Here is a 23,064-nt window from a genome sequence, read left to right as displayed (position 1 = left end):
CCATCCATCCCTTAGCTTCTTTGGTAAGAAAGAGTTAATACAGGAGCTCTTGAGACCCACAGGATTCATGATTCACATAGTGGTTAGGCATTAAAAACCTACCTTCCTCAAATCCAATCCAATCTCTGTCCCTCTCTGGTTGAGCTGAGAGGCAGGTATGAGTCAAAGGAGTTAAAGGTGAAGTATAAAGCTGTTACAAATTAATAGGGGGAAAAAAGCACAGTGCAGTGGCCCCCCCAAAAGATATGCTCAAGTCCTTACCCCCTTGATACCTGTAAATCTGACTTTCTTTGGGTATCAGGTCTTCCCAGATGTAATCACGTTAAGTTGAGTTCATACTAGATTAGGGTAGGCCCTAACCCATTGACTGATGTCCTTAGAAGGAAAGGAAAATTTGGAGACACACAGACAAGCCTGGAGGGAAGATGGAGGCAGAACTTGGAGTAATGAAGCCAGAAGACTAAGGAATGACAAGGAAAGCTGGCAACCACCCAAATCTAGGAAGAGGCAAGAAAGGATTCTTCCTTAGAGTCTCCAGAAAAAGAATGGCCCTTCTGACACTTTAATTTCAGACTTGCAGCCTCCAGAACTACAAGAAAATAAATTTCTGTTGTTTTAAGCCACCCAGTTTGTAGTAATTTGTTATGGCAGCGCTAGGAAACTAATATACACACCATAAGGGTAAAATGGCAAAATGGTATTGAAAAAGCAAATCATGAAAGAAGAAATGCAAATACAATTAAAAAATGTAAACAATGTCCAACCTCAACGGTAATAAAAGAAATGTAACTTAAAACAATGATATACCATTTTTACTTTTCAGATGGCAAAGATGAAAAAGAATTATAATGCCTGGAGTCGGCAAGAGGGAGAAAATGACACCTTTACGCTGCTATTGGGAGTAAGTGGGAACAAGTCTTCCAGAGAGTAACATGGTAATATACATGAGAAGTCGTAAAATCATCATATTCAAGGAAATAATTAGGTAGGTGTGCCAACATCTATGCATAATACTATTTTCATTAAAGCATTGCTTATAATAGCAAAATAAAAAAGGAAAGAAATTTAAACTTCAAACAACAGGGAACTGTTAAATAATTTATGTCATGTTCACACAATAATAAAATTATTATGAAGCCATTAAAAATGAAGATGCTGATATATTTTTTATTGGGTGCTTTATTCATCTTTTTTTGGGTCTTAATTCTCAAGTAGGATATGAAAGGATTCAGGGATGTCAGGCAAAGGACGTCATGGTCAGGGATGCATGGGGCGCCCTCCACACTTCAGTGATATTTGCGTGACCGCTTATGTTTGAGCTCCTTTGTGAGAAAGGCAATAGCTGGAGAGCATGTTAAGCTGCCGGGCCAGAAAACCCCAGCTACACTCTTTTTCTTTACATTGACACACCCGTTGTAATACCAGTGATAACCTCTTTGAGATGCACTAACAATGTCTCAGGGGGTGAAATCCGCATTAGTATCCTGCTCAGCAGCTCCCCTATTTTGACATCTGTGAGTTTCTTCTTCACTGGAATGGCTGCCACCATGTTGGAGTCCTGGGGTCTGCTGTTAATGTCAATCTATACTTATCAACAAGGGGAGATGTTCAATTATATTGCCAAGTGAGAAAAGAACAAAATAGTCAAATAAAATTGCCTGTGTGCGTTGAGAGAAAGAGAGACGGGGTGGAGGGAGATCTGGGCTACACTATGCTAACTGACTACTAAACTTATGAATCATTTGTTTTTTTCAATTTTCTAATTCTTCTAAAATGAAAGTAAAGACATGTTTCAGAGAAATGAATTGATTTGAGCACTTCTCCCTGTCCCTAGAGAAGAGGGCCTGGGACGCAGCCTTCCCACAGCCCTTTGTTCAGCACGGGGCCTCAGCCATTCAGAGCAGGCCCTGGGGTTCAGGATGGGCCAAGGACAGATAGCCCTCCTCCCCTTGCTTCTTCCCTTGGCTTTGAAGCCTTGAGCACACTCTCCCAGACCTCCTTGTTTTACCTCTAATTAAATCAGTTCTTCCTTTAGCTCCCATTTTTGAGATTTTCTGCTCCTTTTTACTATGTCACCCTAAGTGTTAACCTGGGCCTAGTAACAGAATCAGTGCTTTCACCCCTTTTAACATTGTAGCCTGGCTACCTGTAGAAATGTCCATTTTCCCCACTGTAGTGCAAGCCCCTTGAAGGAAGGGCATCTGGTCACCTTGCACCTCCAGTGCCCGGCACTGTGCCTAACCCACACGTGTTTGTTGGATGGGATCTTACAGTGTCCAGAACTCAAAGGGACTTGGCAACCAATAACAATCAACATCCTCATTTTACAGATAAGAAAATGAAAGGCCCAGAAAACTAAAATGATTTGTTGAGGGCTAAGTCAAGAAGAAACCAGACCTCCTGGCTCCTAGACAGTGTTCTTCCACTGTATCACACTGGCTTTCTGAAAAAGTAACTGTCCTTTAGGCCTGAGCCACCGGACCTACACCACTCCTTCCCATTCCTCCCCCCACCCCTACCCCCAGCCCCCATCATAGTTCAGGAGGAAATTTAGCAGTTCTCTCAGAACCTTCAGGAAGTCTGGCCCCTTCACTGGAGTCCTCCCCCCTTCTCCTTCCCACATGGCTGTCTTCAGGCCCTTTCCATGAGAGCAAGCTTATCAGCTGCCTTTCCCTGAATCCTGGCTCTGACCTTTCCAAGTCCTTTCCCTGACCGCCCCCTCAGCCCTGGCCTGGGTCCCTCTCCAGTGTCCTCCTGCCTTCTGAGCACACTTCACAGCACCCCTCCACTTGCCCTCACCTTAGCCTCCACCCCAGTCATCATCTCCCAGGCCCAGACTTCCACATTCAGGGGGCCCAGAGAAAGTGGATTGTGCCACTGTTGTCCCTTCAGGCCTCATGTTTCATCTTCCAAACTTGTGTTCACACCTAAATACCTCCCATTAGATCTGGTGAGAGCTCAGCTTTCCCCACAGGCGACACCTCCTACAGTATCTGCTTTAGGTCAAATGGGGTGCTCCTGACCCCCTGTTCAAGGGCTGCTATCCTAACACACACATGTGGAGACTCCCTCTTGCCCCTACCCTTCCCTCATGCTGGCAAGGCAGACCACAGCCGGCCCTGACTCTCTTCCCAAAAATGAGGACCTGCTTCACTGTCTCATGGGACCCCTAGGGGGACCTCACTTTTATCTGCTGAGACCTTAGTACTTCATTTCTCAGAAAGCTCACCAGGGCTCTTAGTGGGCAAAAAGGCCTCTGTTACCACTTACTGTGGTTCAGTTTTAACCCCTGGTCCTACCTATGGGGGAGAAAGGTGGTCAGGACAGACTCAAGAGCAGGATCAAAGGCAAATGGTATGTAGATGAACAGGGACATTGGTCTTTCCACCTGAGCACCACAAAAGCAATTTCCTCAGGGTCCCTGTGAGATGGGGAGGGGAGGCTGGGCTGACAGGGCAGAGCCGTCTCCCCACTTCACCCAGAGCAGCTCCACACTTACTTCTTTTATGTATCAATATTTGAAATACCTTCAGGTTGTATTTCAAAAATGGATACCATTGTTCAAATCAAGGTTTAAAAAGCACACTGAACTGGGACAGTAGAGGAAGACTGGGTCTCAAGACAAAGGCAAGGTTTCAGTTTTCATGACTGGAACACACAGTCATTTGTTCACTCAGCAAATGCTCTGAGTCACTACTATGTACCAGGCAGTGAGCCAGGGTCAGGCTGACCTAACTTACTGCAGAGGCAGAACAGTCTGACACTCAAGTTACGACTGACTCTGAAAATTGGGAGCCTGCCTTGCCTGTGATCCAGTTATTTAACAAGCCACCTCAAATACAAGGCTGAAAACAGCAACAATCATTTATTTTGCTCACAAATGTGCTATTTGGGCAGGGCTCAGTGAGGGCAGTTCATTTCCGCTCCATGCAGAGAATCATGTTCACGTGTCTGGTGGTTGATGGTGGCAGTCTGCTGGGACCTCAGCTGGGGCTGGCAGCTGAAACACCTAAACGTGGCTGTCCAGGCACCTGCTTGCTTCCCTGCACTGTGGTGGCTGTGTTCCAAGAATGAGCGATCCAAGAGAGAGGGCATGGAAGTTGCCAGTTTCTTAATGCCTGGGCCCAGAAGCTAGTGTATTGCTACTTGCCCTATATTCTATTGGTGAAAAAGTCACAGGTTCAAGGAGAGGGGACAAAGACACCATCTATTGATGAGGAGCATCAGAGACTTTGGGATCATGTTTCAAAACTGCTACATGACATTTTTTTTCTTAAATTCCATATATATGTGTTAGCATACGGTATTTGTCTTTCTCTTTCTGACTTACTTCACTCTGTATGACAGACTCTAGGTCTATCCAGCTCATTACAAATAGCTCAATTTCGTTTCTTTTTATGGCTGAGTAATATTCCATTGTGTATATATATATATATATATATATATATATATATATATATATATATACACACTACCAAATGTAAAATAGATAGCTAGTGGGAAGCAGCCACATAGCACAGGGAGATCAGTTCGGTGCTTTGTGACCACCTAGAGGGGTGGGATGGGGTGGGATAGGGAGGGTGGGAGGGAGGGAGACGCAAGAGGGAAGAGATATGGGAACATATGTATATGTATAACTGATTCACTTTGTTATAAAGCAGAAACTAACACACCATTGTAAAGCAATTATACTCCAATAAAGATGTAAAAAAAAAAAAAAAAAAGAAAAAAGAAAAAACTGCTACAGTCTTCAAGTTGGGAAGAAACGGCCCCAGCTACGGGGAGAGTGACGAGGGTAAACCCAGCAAACCTCTCCCCTCCTTCTGTAAAGTACAATGGTTGAAAATGTGGGTTAGGGTACTGTTCACCTCTGGACACTTGTACTGACCTATGGAGCAACATGGAATATACTTACAGCCCCTGCTATGATAGTAGCTTTTCATAGACTGAATGATGGCTACCGTACCAAGTCCCAAGACTCTAGACCAAGCATTCTCAAGTTCTTCATCTATTCCTTGACTGATTTGATTTCTAGGCACCCCTAGGATATTTCCATGGGAAATATCAACTTGTCAATGTTCCTTGGAAAACGCTACCCTTTACTCAGCACTCACGTCACTGACCAGCACCAAGTACCACGGGACGTCATCTCTCCATCGAATGACACAGTCTGGCGTCTCCAGCAATCCCTTGGTTCTGTTAACACATCTTGAGTTTGCAGGAGTCTAAAGTCTTCACTCCTGTGTTGCTGTTAAACTCTGGCCCCTCATTCAGAACAAGTCAATTCCACGGTTATTAAGAAGATAACCTGTGCTTAGGCAACAGACAGTTGGGACCAAATAGCAGGACTTCACATTACCTGCAGGAGGGAAACGTCACAATGCACATTACAGTTTTCCTCTCTTACAAGCCCTTTAGCTAAAGGTGTCTGTGACCAGAAGTCTAGCGGTAGCACAGGCAGGGACAGAGATATGACCTGCGCGGTGATTTTCACCCAGTTCAAAATCCACAACAGGGCCGTGAAATAATCTCAAGAGTTGCCAATATCTCATTTTACTTCACCCAAACTAGCCATTCTACTCCTTCCCAAGTAAGAGAGGACATGTCCAAGAAAAGATTTGGCTCTGAAACTGACAGGTGGTGGCACAGGGCTAGATTTATTTAGAAACATCTAATTAAGCTCCAGAGTAAACGTTATCAAGGTGTTTAATTGGCAGCATGTGAGTATTAGGAGCTAATTAAGTTGTTCCCTCGTACTTTAATGTTTGTCATTCGGCCACTGCGTGGCTGGTGCAAGTTCGGAGCACAGGCTCCGGACGGGCAGGCCCAGCGGCCATAGGTCACGGGCCCAGCCGCTTTGCGGCATGTGGGATCTTCCCTGACCGGGGCACGAACCCATGTCCCCTGCATCGGCAGGCAGACTCCCAACCACTGCGCCACCAGGGAAGCCCCTGGTGCAAGTTTAAGGAAGACGGAAGGGCCCACTAGCCAGCTCTTAGACCATGTTCCTAGCTGTCCCCAGCACCAAGGCAGAGCTGAGCAGAGGGACAGCATGTGGGGCTGTGCAGCTCATTCCACAGCCCAAGTACCAGAAGTAATTCTGAATTCCCTTATTGAGGCTCCACTCCGTGCCAGCCAGCCAGGCAGAGAGGGCAGTGGAATCTGGCTAAGCCTACATTCAAATCCTACCTCTGCCTCTTACCCGTTGTATAACCACGTACCACCTGGCCTTTCCGAATTTCAGTGTTTTTATCTATAGAATGAAAACAAGAAACACCTACTTCATACAGCTCTTGTTTTAAAATAAAAATCAGATATCCTCAATCATGTGTTCAAAACCTTCAGGGACTTCCCATCTCAGAAGAAAAGCTTAAGCTCTCTCAGTGATATGAAAAGCTTTCCATGATCGGGCTCCTTCCCCCGTTCCCCTACCCGCTTTCTCTCTCCACTGTCTCTTATTATTTTCTTCTCCCTCCCCTCACTCCAGCCTTGCTGCTATTCCTTGGACACACCAAGTCGTCTCTTGACTCAGGGCCTTTGCACTTGCTGCCCCTCTACCTATACAACTGACCCTATACAACAACACAGGGGTTAAGGTGCCAACCCTCCACGCAGTGGAAAATCCATGTGTAACTTATATTCAGCTCTCCATATTCATGGTTCTTCTGTATCTGCAGTTCTGCATCCATGGATTCAACCAATCACGGATCATGTAGAGCTACAGTATTTACTACTGAAAAAATCTGCATGTAAGTGGACCCCTGCAGTTCAAACCCCTATTGTTTGAGGGTCAACTGTAATATTCTTGCCAAATATCTACATGGTTCACACCCTCAGTCTTTGCTCAACTCACCTTTTCAGAGAGGTCTCCTCTGACTTCTCCATCTAAAATTTGAACAACCTTCCCCACCTAAAATAAAAAGCTGGCAAGTACTCTCTCCCATGTCTGCTTTATTTTTCCCCTTATCATTTAATCCCACCTATACAATATATTGTACTTATTTATTTAGAATTCCTGCCCATTTCAACATAGAGAGTAAACTCAATGATAGCAGAAAATGTTTTATCTGTTTTGCTCCCAGCTGCATTTCCACTGCCTAGAACAATGCCTGGTCCATGGCAGGCACCTGATAGCTATTTGTTGAATAAATGACTGGGCATTAAATGAGATAAAGCATCAAAGGACAGAGCACAGTGCAAGGTGCATATTGGTGCCCGTGAATATTCATTTCCTTCTCTTGGCGTTGCAATAAGAACAGATCTCTCTGCCTTTGAAGACCTCAAATCCACAAGGGAAACAACTCACCACACACCCTTGCTGTACAAATAATTTTCCACCCACACCCCAATAGCAGGAGCAGAGGGAGGACACACAATAGAACCCATGTGGCAAAACTGATATGTTGCCACCAGCAATGCACAGGATTTATCCAACACTGGCTATATGACAAGTGTTCTGTCATGTGCCATGGAAATTCAGACAAGAATGGCACACTCTGCCCACCTAAGAAGCATATAGTCTAGAGCTCAGCAAACATTGCTGTAAAGGGCCAGATACTAAATATTTTTGGTTTTATGGGTCATACTGTCTCTACTAACTACTCAATTTTGCCATTGTAGCCCAAAAGCAGCCATAGAGAATATGCAAATAAATGGGTGTGGCTATCTTCCAATAAAACTCTATTTATAGACATTAGTATTTTAATTTCATATCATTTTCATGTGTCACAAAATATTCTTCTTCTTTTGACTTTTTTCCGACCACTTAAAAATGTGAAAACTGTTCTTAGCTCACAGCCCACACAAAAACAGAAGACCAGATATGGCCTGTGGGCTGTAGTTTGCCAATCCCTGGCCTAGACAAGGAAGAAGAAAATAAAACACTATTGCTTGTAACTAAGGTTTAAAATATGATGCTACAGACTAAATCTCATAATGTTCTTGGAAGAAGCGGGTAACTGGAGAAGGACCGGAGCTGTCTGGGAGGGCTCTGGGGAAAAAGTAAGACTTAGGCCAAACACTGAAATATGGTTAGGGTCAGGTAGGCTAAGTGGAGGACTCGAAAGCTTCCCTGGCATGGAAACTAACAGTAATAATAGTATAATAATAACAACAGCCTATTGAGTGTATAGGATGTAGCAGACCCAGCCCTCAGCATTTTATGAGCATTGTTTAATTTAATCCTCATAGCAAGTAAATGTATCCCCCTTTTCAAATGAGGAGACCAAGGCTCAGAGGGTTAATAATTTGCCCAAATACACAAAGTCAGCAGCCAGAGTCAGATTCTCAGCCTAGCTTATCTGCCTCTAAAGCCCACCCTCCCTCCCACTGAATTCCACACTTTGATCTAGATTCCCTCCCATTTCTTATGATCAGATGCTGCCATGTCCCTGGTGTGCCTGTATTCATGTAAATAAGCATCTCCTAAATACACTCAATGAAAAATCAATTACATAGCAAAGTGGCTGAGGTTTGGATAAACAATCTAATTGTTCCTTCTGGGGCTGCTGACTGAGCAATGTCTGCTGAGAGAAGAAAGAGAGTTAACATTTATTAAGAGCTCTGCCTCAGGCACTGAATATGCATTCTGTTCCTCCTGGACCATATGGGTCTGTGCCCCTGGGCACAGCCTCCACAGCACCCCAGGGAAGTTGCTGGTCTCTACCATTGCATTCGTGATGCATCTAAGTGAGAATCCCCTGATCAAAGTAGACCTCTAACTAAGGCAGACTTGAGGACTTGACCCCTAGGCATGCATTCCAGGTTCCCTACTCAAAGAGGAACACCTAGCTGCCTGATATATGACAAGTGTTTTGATGTGATTATATCCCTCTAGGAAGACCACCCTGCTAACACCCCTAGTTACCCCTCATGAGTTCTGTTCATTAGACTTAGATTTTTCCAATTAGGCTTTCCTTCTTTTGAGCCAGGATACTGTCCCTGGTTGATATGCAAAGATCCCAAGAAGGTTATGATAAGGTATGCCATCAAACCTTATCAGTCATTAACACCTTACTGTGAATTAGTTTTCAAGACTTTTCAACCAGATAGGTAATTAAAATTGAGCTGCTGGCTAGAGACCATGTAGAATCCAGGTTTAAGGCATAGAAAGGGAAGGTTGAAGATAGTAAAGTGGCATTTGACAAGAAAGACTCTGAAAATAAGTTATGCTGTTCCAAAGGAGTGAATTTACATGGGTTCTTTCTCTTCCTTTCTTTCATTCATTCATTCATTCATTCTTTCTTTCTTTCCTTCTTTCTTTCTTTCCTTCCTCTCTTTCTTTCCTTCCTTCTTTCATTCTTTTCCTTTAGCTATTATCATGAGTTATTTATGGTGAGCCAGTCAAGGTGTGTGGCAGATGATGCTTAAAGAAATAAGATACAGTTCTTAACCCGAGATTCACAAATAAGTACAACAGCATACAGTAAGCACTGCAGGAACACAAGAGCACATCTATCAGTTCTGGAGTAAATTGTTCCAAGTTCTGACCATCTAACTATGGAAGTCATGGAATACCTGAAGGAGCCCTGAACAGGAAGTCAAGAGACAAATGTTCTAATCCTGCTTCTTCTGTGTGTGTATTTGCTGTATGACCTTGCATGAGGACCTTCCCTTCTCTGGGCCTTAGTTGACTCATTCATTCATTCAAATTTGTGCCAGTGCTGTGCTAAGCTCTGGGGATGAATACAGTGATAACATAATAGATACTATTCCTGTTCTCATAGGTTTTATAGTCTAATGGGGGAAGCAGACATGAAATAAATAATTTTACAGATAATTTTCCTATAAAGTGATGAAGTTGGTCTAGACCATACACTTTCAACCCTGGCTACAGAGTAGAATCAACTGGGAGGGAAGCATTAGGAAAAAAGATGAATATTTGGGCATTATCCCCAAAGATTATGATTCCAACTGGTAGGACTCAAGCATAAATATTTTTATTAATTCCCCCAATTGATTCTAATGTGTGACCAGGGTTGAGAACCTCTAAGCTAAATAATTTCTAAATTTTCTTCCTGCTCTAACAGTCTATTAGTCACTTACAGTCTGTGGATAATCTAAGACATATATGTATAAACACATATATTTCTATATACATATATATATGTGAGAGACAAAGATATACGGAGATAAAAATGTGTGTGTGCTTGTGAGAGAGAGAGAGAAAGAAAGATCATGTAGCATGTGGGTAAGACAAAACATTGGAAACCAGTGGGGAAATAATACACATCAACATTTCCCAAACTTAGCCCTGAGGTTTGTTCGGTTGAATATTTGTATAGAGACTATTTGCTTCTTTGACATTTTTTCTTCCTTTCCTCTTTGGCTATAAAACTCTGATTTAACTCAGAGCAGTGTTGACCTAAAACAAATAGACTGCCAATTATTTCTCCAGCAAAAAGAAAAAAAAAGGGAGAGTTTATTTGGGATCAGCAAAAATTGCAGTTCAGGGTTTGCAACCATGGTGAGCCATGTGCAAGTCCCCAGCAAAAATGGAGAGAACTCCTTTAGAGAGGAGAAAAGGAAGTTGGGAGGATTATAGTAAACCAAGAGCCCATTGGAGGAGTCGAGAGCTCGAAGTATAATGGCTTTTCATTGCCTGAGTTGTGACTGTCTCTTATTTGCTGAGTTCATGCCAGACAAGAAGAGGAAGTCTTTCTTCTTCCTGTTGGGCTCTGCTATCATCGTAGGACATAAGAGCTTTCCTTTTGGCATCCTGACTCTTTAAATTGAGGTCTCTGTTTATTAATTTTCACAGCAGCAATGTGCCCAGCTCTAGGCCTACATTTCTCAGTCTCCGTGGCAGCTAAATATGACCAATGAGATGCAAATTGAAGATATGGGATGGGACTTCCAGGAAATTCCCTTAAGGGAGATGCTCAACAAGGGGGAGCATACTTTATGCCCCCCACACTCTCCTCTAGCTTTCTGCCTGGAACAAGTATGTGACTGCACAACATTAGCCACCTGGATCTGTGTAGTGACTTGGAGGATGGAAGTAATGAGCTAAGGATATAAAAGCAGAGAGGTAAAAGGAGCCTGGGTCCCAGATGATATCATGGGGTCACAGTCACCTGGACTGCCTACTTCTGGATTTCACTCACCTGAAAGAAAATAAAAACCTTACTTTGTTTAAGCAACACATTGGAAGTTATTCACCTCTAATACAGGCATTCTATGGGAAAAAAAGAGCCCCTATTCTAATAAGTTTGGGAAATATTGCACACCACAATATAGTTCTCCACCTTGTCTGTCAAGATTCCCATTATAAAATATATAACCAACTGTATAGCACAGGGAACTATACTCAATATTTTGTGATAACCTATAAGGGAAAAGAATCTGAAAAAGAATATATATATATATATATATATATATATATATATATATATATACACACACACATATAACTGAATCACTGTGTTATACACCTGAAATTAACACAACATTGTAAATCAACTATACATCAATGAAAAAATGACTCCCATTGCACATTTGCTCATATTAAAGGTTCATAACAAAGAAACCGGTTCACTTTGTTTAAGGCATTTCAGAACTTGGCTTTCTCCACACTCCCTTTCCACAACACATACCTACTCAAACACAGACACATAGAGCATCCTTTAACATTGCATGAAACTAATATTCTTCAGTGCATTTTGATCATCTCAGACACAAAAGCATAAAATTCCAGAATACTCAACATCTGAGCAGTTCAGTCCAAAACATCAATTAAATGTTTCATACGAGATGTGACAAAACAACCAGTGAAATATTTTACTTTCGACTTCATTGTTGGTGCATTGGAAAGACAAAGTCACAAGTGTCCTGCTCAGAAAATAGCGCCAACAACGCAAATCCAAAATGGCCCAGGTTAGCTTTCTCCCTCCAGCAGCCAATTGCTCCCACATGTCCTCTGCCTTCACACAGCTCTATGCAATGAACTGACCTGTGTTTTCTCATTCTGGCCTACTTGGAAGGCTTCCTGGGATAAAAACAAAAATCAAGGCCAAACAAGAACTGGCTTTCAGAATAAAGCTCTGTTGGCAAACTCATTTCTCAGGTGCAGCTAGAAGAGTACAAATCACCCACCATCAGCGTCTCCTTCAACTTTTTTTTTTTTTTTTTTTGTAGTACGCGGGTCTCTCACTGTTGTGGCCTCTCCCATTGCGGAGAACAGGCTCCGGACGCGCAGGCTCAGCGGCCATGGCTCATGGGCCTAGCCACTCCGCGGCATGTGGGATCTTCCTAGACGGGGGCACAAACCCGGATCCCCTGCATCGGCAGGCAGACTCTCAACCACTGCGCCACCAGGGAAGCCCATAGCTTCTCCTTCATGGTCATTAACTTAAGTGTCCACATACACACAGCCCCACTGATTCAGGCTTGTCATTTGATTTGGCCATTTCAGGGGTCCCAGTGAAGTTGCCTCTATCTTTCCCGCTTAAACTCCTGTAAGAGATGACCAGTCCTTTCATTTCACAAAAAGGTTGAATTGAAAATTTTCCTGTGAAAAGAACACTAATAAATTCACCAAAAGTACAAATGCCTGATAGTCATTCCTGAGAGCCAGAGCAGTGGTTCTGCGTCCCTTTACTGCTTACATATTTGTGTCTTTATAAAATGGATTTTGTAGATAACATTGTTGTTCTTTTTTTTTGTCCACTCTGACATTCTCTGTCTATATGTAGACTGTGTATTTATTTTACTCTATACTTAATTTATTTATTTATTGACTTTTATTTTATTTTTTATAGAGCAGGTTCTTATTAGATATCTATTTTAAACATATTAGTGTATACATGTCAATCCCAATCTCCCAATTCATCACAGCACCACCACCACCCCCGCCACTTTCCCCCCTTGGTGTCCATACGTTTGTTCTCTACATCTGTGTCTCTATTTCTGCCCTGCAAACTGGTTCATCTATACCATTTTTCTAGATTCCACATATATGCATAACATACGATATCTGTTTCTCTCTTTCTGACTTACTTCACTGTGCACGACAGTCTCTAGGTCCACAAACGTCTCTACAAATGACCAATTTCATTCCTTTTTATGGATGGATAATATTCCATTGTATATATATATACCACATCTTCTTTATCCATTAGTCTGTCGATAGGCGTTTAGGTTGCTTCCATGACCTGGCTATCGTAAATAGTGCTGCAATGAACATTGGGGTGCAAGTGTCTTTTTTGAATTACAGTTTTCTCTGGGTATATGCGCAAGAGTGGGATTTCTGGGTCATATGGTAATTCTATTTTTAGTTTTTAATGAACTACTACTGTTCTCCATAGTGACTGTATCAATTTACGTTCCCACCAACAATGCAAGAGGGATCCCTTTTCTCCAAACCCTCTTCAACGTTTATTGTTTGTAGATTTTTTGATGATGGCCATTCTGCCCAGGGTGAAGTGATATCTCATTGTAGTTTTGATTTGCATTTCTCTAATGATTAGTGATGTTGAGCATCCTTTCATGTGTCTGTTGACAATCTCTATGTCTTTGGAGAAATGTGTATTTAGGTCTTCTGCCCACTTTTGGATTGGGTTGTTTGTTTTCTTGATATTGAGCTGCATGAGATGCTTGTATATTTTGGAGATTAATCCTTTGTCAGTTGCTTCCTTTGCAAATATTTTCTCCCATTCTGAGGGTTGTCTTTTCATCTTGTTTATAGTTTCCTTTGCTGTGCAAAACCCTTTAACTTTCATTAGGTCCCATTTGTTTATTTTTGTTTTTATTTCCGTTTCTCTAGGAGGTGGGTCAAAAAGGATCTTGCTGTGATTTATGTCATGGAGTGTTCTACCTATGTTTTCCTCTAAGAGTTTTATAGTGTCTGGCCTTACATTTAGGTCTTTAATCCATTTTGAGTTTATTTTTGTGTATGGTGTTAGGGAGTGTTCTAATTTCATTCTTTTACATGTAGCTGTCCAGTTTTCCCAGCACCACTTATTGAAGAGGCTGTCTTTTCTCCATTGTCTATTCTTGCCTACTTTATCAAAGATAACATGACCATATGTGCGTGGGTTTATCTCTGGGCTTTCTATCCTGTTCCATTGATCTATATTTCTGTTTTTGTGCAATATCATACTGTCTTGATTGTTAAAGCTTTGTAATATAGTCTGAAGTCAGAGAGCTTATTCTTCCAGTTCCATTTTTCCTTCTCAAGATTGCTTTGGCTATTCAGGGTCTTTTGTGTATCCATACAAATTGTGAAATTTTTTATTCTACTTCTGTGAAAAATGCCATTTGTAGTTTGATAGGGATTGCATTGAATCTGTAGACTGCTATGGGTATTATAGTCATTTTCACAATGTTAATACTTCCAATCCAAGAACATGGTATATCTCACCATCTGTATCATCTTTAATTTCTTTCATCCATGTCTTACAGTTTTCTTCATACAGGTCTTTTGTCTCCTTGGGTAGTTTTATTCCTTGGTATTTTATTCTTTTTGTTGCAATGGTAAATGGGAGTGTTTCCTTAATTTCACTTTCAGATTTTTCATCATTAGTGTATAGGAATGCAAGGGATTTCTGTGCATTAATTTTGTATCCTGCAACTTTACCATATTCATTGATAAGCTCTAGTAGTTTTCTGGTAGAGTCTTTAGGATTCTCTATTTATAATATCATGTCACCTGCAAACAGTGACAGTTTTACTTCTTCTTTTCCGATTTGGATTCCTTTTATTTCTTTATCTTCTCTGATTGCTGAGGCTAAAACTTCCAAAACTATGTTGAATAAGAGTGGTGAGAGTGGGCAACCTTGTCTTACTCCTGATCTTAGTGTAAATGGTTTAAGTTTTTCACCATTGAGAATGATGCTGGCTGTGGGTTTGTCATATATGGCCTTTATTATGTTGAGGTAAGTTCCCTCTATGCCTACTTTCTAGAGAGTTTTTATCATAAATGGGTGTTGAATTCTGTCAAAAGCTTTTTCTGCATCTGTTGAGATGATCATATGGTTTTTATCCTTTAGTTTGTTAATATGGTGTATCACATTGATTGATTTGCATATATTGAAGGATCCTTGAATTCTTGGCATAAATCTCATTTGATCATGGTGTATGATCCTTTTTTTATCTTAAAATGGCATTTATTTAATTTTTTTAAACATCTTTACTGGAGTATAATTGCTTCACAATGGTGTGTTAGTTTCTGCTTTATAAAAAAGTGAATCAGTTATACATATACATATATCCTCATGTCTCTTCCCTCTTGCATCTCCCTCCCTCCCACCCTCCCTATCCCACCCCTTTAAGTGGTCACAAAACACAGAGCTGATCCTTTTAACAGGCTGTTGGATTCTGTTTGCTAGTATTTTGTTGAGGATTTTTGCATCTATGTTCATCAGTGATATTGGCCTATAGTTTTCTTTTTTTGTAACATCTTTGTCTGGTTTTGGTATCAAGGTGATGGTGGCCTCGTAGAATGAATTTGGGAGTGCTCCTCCCTCTGCTATATTTTGGAAGAGTTTGAGAAGGATAGGTGTTACCTCTTCTCTAAATGTTTGATAGAATTCACCTCTGAGGCCATCTAGTCCTGGGCTTTTGTTTGTTGGAAAATTTTTAATCACAGTTACAAGTTCAGTGCTTGTGATTGGTCTGTTTATATTTTCTATTTCTTCGTGGTTCAGTCTCAAAGGTTGTGCTTTTCTAAGAATTTGTCCACTTCTTCCAAGTTGTCCATTTTATTGGCATATAGTTGCTTGTAGTAATCTCTCATGATCCTTTTTATTCCTGCAGTGTCAGCTGTTATTTCTCCTTTTTCATTTCTAATTCTATTGATTTAAGTCTTCCCCATTTTTCTTGGTGGGTCTGGATAATGGTTTAACAATTTTGTTTATCTTCTCAAAGAAGCAGCTTTTAGTTTTATTGTTCTTTGCTGTTGTTTCCTTCATTTCTTTTTCATTTATTTCTGATCTGATCTTTATGATTTCTTTCCTTCTGCTAACTTTGAGGGTTTTTTGTTCTTCTTTCTCTAATTGTTTTATGTGTAAGGTTAGGTTGTTTATTTGAGATGTTTCTTGTTTCTTGAGGTAGGATTGTATTGCTATAAACTTCCCTCTTAGAACCACTTTTGCTGCATCCCAGAGGTTTGGGTCACTGTGTTTTCATTGTCATTTGTTTCTAAGTATTTTTTGATTTCCCCTTTGATTTCTTCAGTGATCTCTTGGTTATTTAGTAGTGTATTGTTTAGCCTCCATGTGTTTGTATTTTTTACAGATTTTTTCCTGTAATTGATACCTAGTCTCATAGCATTGTGGTCAGAAAAGATACTTGATATGATTTCAATTTTCCTAAATTTACCAAGTTTTGATTTGTGACCCAAGATATGATCTATCCTGGAGAATGTTCCATGAGCACTTGAGAAGAAAGTGTATTCTGTTGTTTTTGGATGAGATGTTCTGTAAATATCAATTAAGTCCATCTTGTTTAATGTATCATTTAAAGCTTGTATTTCCTTATCTATTTTCATGTTGGATGATCGGTCCATCGGTGAAAGTGGGATGTTAAATTCCCCTACTAGGATTGTGTCACTCTCAATTTCCACTTTTATGGCTGTTAGCATTTGCCTTATATATTGAGGTGCTCCTGTGTTGTGAGCATAAGTATTTACAATTGTTATTTCTTCTTGGATTGATCCCTTGATCATTATGTAGTGTCCTTCTTTGTCTTTGTAATAGTCTTTATTTTAAGTCTATTTTGTCTGATATAAGAATTGCTACTCCAGTTTTCTTTTGATTTCCATTTGCATGGAATATCTTTTTCCATTCCCTCACTTTCAGTGTGTATGTGTCCCTAGGTCTGAAGTGGGTCTCTTGTAGATGGCATATATACGGGTCTTGTTTTTGTATCTGTTCAGCTAGTCTATGTCTTTTGGTTGGAGCATTTAATCCATTTACATTTAAGATTGTTATCAATATGCATGTTCGTATTACCATTTTCTTAATTGTTTTGGGTTTGTTATTGTAGGTAATTTCCTTCTCTTGTGTTTCCTGCCTAGAGAAGTTCCTTTAGCATTTGTTGTAAAGCTGGTTTGGTGGTGCTGAACTCTCTTAATTTTTGCTTGTCTGTAAAGCTTTTGATTTCTCCATCAAATCTGCATGAGGTCCTTGCTGGGTAGAGTAATGTTGGTTGTAGGTTTTTCCCTTTCATCACTTAAATATGTCCCACCACTCCCTTATGGTTTGCAGAGTTTCTGCTGAAAGACCAGCTGTGAACCTTATGGTGATTCCCTTGTATGTTATTTGTTGCTTTTCCATTGCTACTTTTAATATTTTTCCTTTGTATTTCATTTTTGATAGTTTGCTTAATATGTGTCTTAGCATGTTTCTCCTTGGATTTATCTTGCATGGGACTCTCTGTGCTTCCTGGACTTGATTGACTATTTCCTTTCCCATGTTAGGGAAGTTTTCAACTCTAATCTCTTCAAATATTTTTTCAGTCCCTTTCTTTTTCTCTTCTTCTGCTGGGACCCCTATAATTTGAATGTTGGTGCATTTAATGTTGTCTCAGAGGTCTCTGAGACTGTCTTCAATTCTTTTCATTCTTTTTTCTTTATTCTGCTCTGCAGTAGTTATTTCCACTATTTTATCTTCCAGGGCACTTATCCATTCTTCTGCCTCAGTTATTCTGCTATTGATTTCTTCTAGAGAATTTTTCATTTCATTTATTGTGTTGCTCATCATTGTTTGTTCGCTCTTTAATTCTTCTAGGTCCTTGTTAAAGGTTTCTTGTATTTTCTCCATTCTATTTCCAAAAATTTGGATCATATTGCTATCATTACTCTGAATTCTTTTTCAGGTAGGCTGCCTGTTTCCTCTTCATTTGTTTGGGCTGGTGGGGTTTTACCTTGCTCTTTCATCTGTTGTGTATTTCTATGTCTTCTCATTTTGCTTGACTCACTGTGTTTGGGGTATCCGTTTCTCAGGCTGCAGGTTCGTAGTTCCCTTTGTTTTTGGTGTCTGCCCCCAGTGGGTAAGGTTGGTTCAGTGGGTTGTGTAGGTTTCCTGGAGGAGTGGACTTGTGCCTGTGTTCTGGGTGGATGAGACTGTATCTTTTCTTTATGGTGGACAAAACCACGTCCAGTGGTGTGTTTTGTAGTGTCTGTGAACTTATGGTTTTAAGCAGCCTCTCTGCTAATGGGTGGGGTTGTGTTCCTGTCTTGCTAGATTTTTGGCATAAGGTGTCCAGCACTGTAGCTTGCTGGTTGTTGAGTGGAGCTGAATATTAGCATTGAGATGGAGATCTCTGTGAGAGCTTTCGTCATTTTATATTACGTGGGGCTGGGAGGTCTCTGGTGGCCCAATGTCCTGAACTCAGCTCTCCCACCTCAGAGACAGGCGTGACACCCGGCCAGGTCACCAAGAACCTGTCATCCATTTGGGTCAGAAGAAAAGGGAGAAAAGAAAGAAAGAATAAAAGAAAGAAATAAAATAGTTATTAAAATTTTTTTAAAATTTAAATATTATTAAAAATAAAAATAATTTTTTAAAGAAAGAAAGAAGTGAACAACCAAACCAAAAAACAAATCCACCAATGAAAATAAGTGTTAAGAACTATACAAAGGGCTTCCCTGGTGGCACAGTAGTTGAGAGTCCGCCTGCCAATGCAGGGGACATGGGTTCGTGCCCCGGTCCGTGAGGATCCCACATGCCGTGGAGCGGCTGGGCGTGTGATCCACGGCTGCTGAACCTGCGCGTCCGGAGCCTGTGCTCCACAATGGGAGAGGACACAACAGTGAAAGGCCCACGTACCAGGAAAAAAAAAAAAAAACTATACAAACAAACAAACAAAAAGGACAGATAGAGCCCTAGGACAAATGGTAAAAACAGAGCTATACCGACAAAATCATACAAAAAAGCATACACATACACACTCACAAAAAGAGAAAAAATATAAAATATATATATTAAAAAAAAGGAAGAGAGCAACCAAATTAATAAACAAATTTACCAATGATAGTAATCTCTAAATACTAAACTAAAATAAACATAAAACCAGAAACAAATTAGATGCAGAAAGATACCCCAAGTCTACAGTTGCTCCCAAAGGCCACTGCCTCAATTTTGGGATGATTCATTGTTTATTCAGGTATTCCAGAGATGCAGGGTACATCAAGGTGATTGTGGAGATTTAATCCACTGCTCCTGAGGCTGCTGGGAGAGATTTCCCTTTCTCTTCTTTGTTCGCACAGCTCCCGGGGCTCAGCTTTGGATTTGGCCCTGCCTCAGCGTGTAGGTCACCTGAGGGCATCTGTTCCCTGCCCTGACAGGACGGGGTTAAAGTAGCAGCTTATTAGGGGGCTCTGGCTCACTCAGGCCGGGGGAGGAAGGAGTACGGATTGCAGGGTAAGCCTGCGGCAGCAGAGACCAACATGACATTGCAACAGCCTGAGGCATTCCATGTTTTCTCCCAGGGAAGTTGTCCCTGGATCACGGGACCCTGGCACTGGCAGGCTGCACAGGCTCCTGGGAGGGGAGGTGTGGATAGTGACCTGTGCTTGCGCCCAGGCTTCTTGGTGGCTGCAGCAGCAGCCTTACCATTTTATGCCCATCTCTGGTGTCCGTGCTGATAGCCATGGCTCAGCGCTCATTCAGGCGGTGCGCTGAATCCCCTCTCCTCACACACCCCAAACAATTGTCTCTTGCCTCTTAAGCAGTTCCAGACTTTTTCCCAGACTCCCTCTCAGCTAGCTGTGGTGCACTAGCCCCCTTCAGGCTGTGTTCACACAGCCAACCCCAGTCCTCTCCCTGGGATCTGAACTCCAAAGCTGAAGCCTCAGCTCCCAGCCCCCACCCGCCCTGGTGGGTGAGCAGTCAAGCCTCTCAAGCTGGTGAGCACTGGTCAGCACTGATCCTTTGTGCGGGAATCTCTGCTTTGCCCTCTGCACCCCTGTTGCTGCGCTCTTCTCTGTGGCTCCGAAGCTTCCCCCTCCCCGCCCACCACCTGTCTCCGCTAGTGAAGGGGCTTCCTGGTGTGTGGAAACTTTTCCTCCTTCACAGCTCCCTCCCAGAGGAGCAGGTCCCATCCCTATTCTTTTGTCTATGTTTTCCTTTTCTCTTTTGCCCTATCCAGGTACATGGGGAGTTTCTTGCCTTTTGGGAAGTCTAAGTCTTCTGCCAACGTTCAGTAGGTGTTTTGTAGGAGTTGTTGCACATGTAGATTTTTTTTTTTTTCAGCACACAGGCCTCTCACTATTGTGGCCTCTCCCGTTGGGGAGCACAGGCTCCGGACGCGCAGGCTCAGCGGTCATGGCTCACGGACCCAGCCACTCTGCGGCATGTGGGATCTTCCCAGACACAGGGCATGAGCCCGTGTCCCCTGCATGGGCAGGCGGACTCTCAACCACTGCACCACCACGGAAGCCTGTAGATGTATTTTTGATGTATTTGTGGGAAGGAAAGTCCACCTCTTATTCCTCTGCCATCTTAAAGGTCCCTCACACATCACATTTTAAATGTTAAAAAAAAAAAGGCATTAAACATTAGAATCACCCTCCAGGTCTTTAGTCTTTGCAATCTGTGCTACAAAGCACAACACATTATCGTATACACATGTGCGTATACACACAAACACACATTGACAGCAAGGAGTCAGTGGCTTAAAAGTGGCAACTTCCCCTTGAAAAACAAAAATATAAAATGTCATCCCTCTATTCTGTCCTTCGAGTTAGAAATAAGGCAACCAGATTTGCCTACTGCAGAGTGGTATACTAGAAGAGACATTCTAACGTTTAACTTGAGACATGGTTAAAAAAGTACAACCATAGATCCCAGCTCGGACTACTTAAATTTCAGTGTACATGCCTTCATTTCCACTCCTGCCCCAGTAGCACCATCCAGGGCCTGGGTCCTGATGGCGACCACCCCATGCACTGGGGCTGCAGGCATCCGCCAGGACCGCCTGCTCCGGACAACCAGGCACCCGGCTCCCGGCCTACCGTGAGGCCCTGGTTGAGGGGTGTCCAGGGCTTCCGATGCCCACGACTCTGGCAAGGTGTAGCAGCAGGGCTGTGGACTCCGGCATTTTAAAACTACTGAAAAGTCTCACTGCACAAGTGATGCAGCGGAGGCCGCCACCACCACTCATGTCGCCCAGTCCCCTTCCCCTAGGAGCAGGCCAGGCAACACAGGCGACCCTCCAGGAGATCACGGTCAGCTGCTGGGAACATGGAAGAGCAACCAAAGCCACCAAAATGCTGCAGCAAGTCCCGGAACAGTGAGCTGCAGCTTTCCCTTCTCTCCTTAGTTACAAGTCCCCCGGCAGTTTCTGGCACTTACTCCCGGAAAATGAAAAAAGTGAAAAAACATGGAGGTGCTAGAAGTCACTGATGTTTTCCATAGAAAGAGATCCCCTCAGCACTATCCCTTAGGCAGGATTTCCAAACTCAGATGCAACCTCAGCAGAGGTATTCCATGTTGACATATCTCTCGCCTCCCACAAAATGGGGTGGACAAGGCTGCTGCTCTCTCCTCTATGGGTGCTGCCATTTTGTGAGGTGGCAACTCAGTCGCAGGAGCCAAGGGTGTGTGTAATGGTTTAATAGAATGACCTTGATTACTGTAGCTTTGTAGTGTAGTCTGAAGTCAGGGACTCTGATTCCTCCAGCTCTGTTTTTTTCCCTTATGATTGCTTTGGCTATTAGGGGTCTTTTGTGTCTCCATACAAATTGTAAGGTTTTTGTTCTAGTTCTGTAAAAAATGCCATTGGTAGTTTGATAGGGATTGCATTGAATCTATAGATTGCTTTGGGTAGTATAGTCATTTTCACAATATTGATTCTTCCAATCCAAGAACATGGTATATCTCTCCATCTGTCTGTGTCATCTTTGATTTCTTTCATCAGTGTCTTATAGTTTTCTGAGTACAGGTCTTTTACTTCCTTAGGTAGGTTTATTCCTAGGTATTTTATTCTTTTTCTTGCAGTGGTGAATGGTATTGTTTCCTTAATTTCTTTTTCTGATCTTTCATTGTTACTGTATAGGAATGCATGAGATTTCTGTGCATTAATTTTGTATCCTGCAACTTTACCAAATTCGTTTATTAGCTCTAGTAGTTTTCTGGTGGCATCTTTAAGATTATCTACGTATATTATCATGTCTTCGGCAAACAGTGACAGTTTTACTTCTTCTTTTCCAATTTGTATTCCTTTTATTTCTTTTTCTTCTCTGGTTGCCGTGGCTAGGACTTCCAAAACTATGTTGAATAATAGTGGTGAGAGTGCACATCCTTGTCTTGTTCCTGATCTTAGAGGAAATGGTTTTGGTTTTTCAGCATTGAGAATGATGTTTGCTCTGGGTTTGTCATATATGGCCTTTATTATTTTGTGGTAGGTTCTCTCTATGCCCACTTTCTGGAGAGTTTTTATCATAAATCGGTGTTGAATTTTGTCAAAAGCTTTTTCTGCATCTATTGGTTGATCATATGGTTTTTATTATTCAATTTCTTAATATGGTGTACCACATTGATTGATTTGTGTATATTGAAGAATCTTTGCATCCCTGGGATAAATCCCACTTGATGATGGTGTATGTTCCTTTCAATGTGTTTTTGGATTCTGTTTGCTAGTATTTTGTTGAGGATATTTGCATCTATAGCATCAGTGATATTGGTCTGTAATTTTCTTTTTTTTGTAGTATCTTTGTCTCGTTTTGGTATCAGGTTGATGATTGCCTCCTAGAATGAGTTTGGGTGTGATCCTTCCTCTGCAATTTTTTGGAAGAGTCTGAGAAGGATGGGTGTTAGCTCTTCTCTAAATGTTTGATAGAATTCACCTGTGAAGCCATCTGGTCCTGGACTTCTGTTTGTTGGAAGATTTTTAATCACAGTTTCAATTTCTTTACCTATCATTAGTCTGTTCATATTCTCTATTTCTTCCTGGTTCAGGCTTGGAAGATTATACCTTTCTAAGAATTCGTCCATTTCTTCCAGGTTGTCCATTTTATTGGCATAGAGTTGCTTGTAGTACTCTTAGGATGCTTTGTATTTCTGTGGTGTCCGTTGTAACTTCTCCCTTTTCATTTCTAATTTTATTGATTTGAGCCCTCTCCCT

This window comes from Mesoplodon mirus, assembly GCF_964341445.2.
Source record: "Mesoplodon mirus genome assembly, chromosome: 3".
In the NCBI taxonomy this organism is placed as follows: Eukaryota; Metazoa; Chordata; class Mammalia; order Artiodactyla; family Ziphiidae; genus Mesoplodon; species Mesoplodon mirus.
This window is presented reverse-complemented; position numbering follows the sequence as displayed.